This window comes from Trypanosoma equiperdum, assembly GCF_001457755.1.
Source record: "Trypanosoma equiperdum strain OVI genome assembly, contig: ctg_1940, whole genome shotgun sequence".
NCBI classification, from domain to species: Eukaryota; Euglenozoa; class Kinetoplastea; order Trypanosomatida; family Trypanosomatidae; genus Trypanosoma; species Trypanosoma equiperdum.
This window is the reverse complement of record NW_027123994.1, coordinates 10,095-10,690: the sequence shown is the minus strand read 5'-3', so window position 1 is coordinate 10,690 and position 596 is coordinate 10,095.

The window sequence follows — 596 nt, the reverse complement described above, 5'->3', positions numbered from 1 at the left end:
TTTTTTTTTCCACCAGTCAACTCACATGCACAAATACGACAAAACGCGCACACCACTCACCACCCGTTAACATTTCTCAATCATTTCACTCGTGATTCTCCTTTCCTTTTCTGCCTTTTTCGTTTCTTTCTGCTATTAAAAACTTGAAAACAAAATGATAATAATAATAATAATAAACTATACTTTGTCCTTCGATCACTCTTCGGTTTTTTTTCTTCGTTTCTTTTTTTTTCTTTTTTTCTTTTTAATTTATTTATTTCTTGCGTAATGGAGGGAAAGGGGAGGTAGAGTGAAAAGCCCGCGTATGTGATATGTATGTGATAGTAAATAAGGGAAATAGGAGGTTTGGAAACCTTTCAGTCAACACTCCACTGTGTAAAATATCAATATCAAAAAAAAACATAATAACAACAATCATAATTTAAACATGTTTTCACTATTCGTTTTTCTTTATTTTTTTATTTTTTATTTTATTCCTTGAATTATTCATTTTTCTTTTCTTTTTTTTTTTTACTATCCTCCTTTCACTCCCCTTCCTCTTCCTTTCCTCCCATAATGCTCATAAGTTGTACACACATATATTTGTATTATTACAT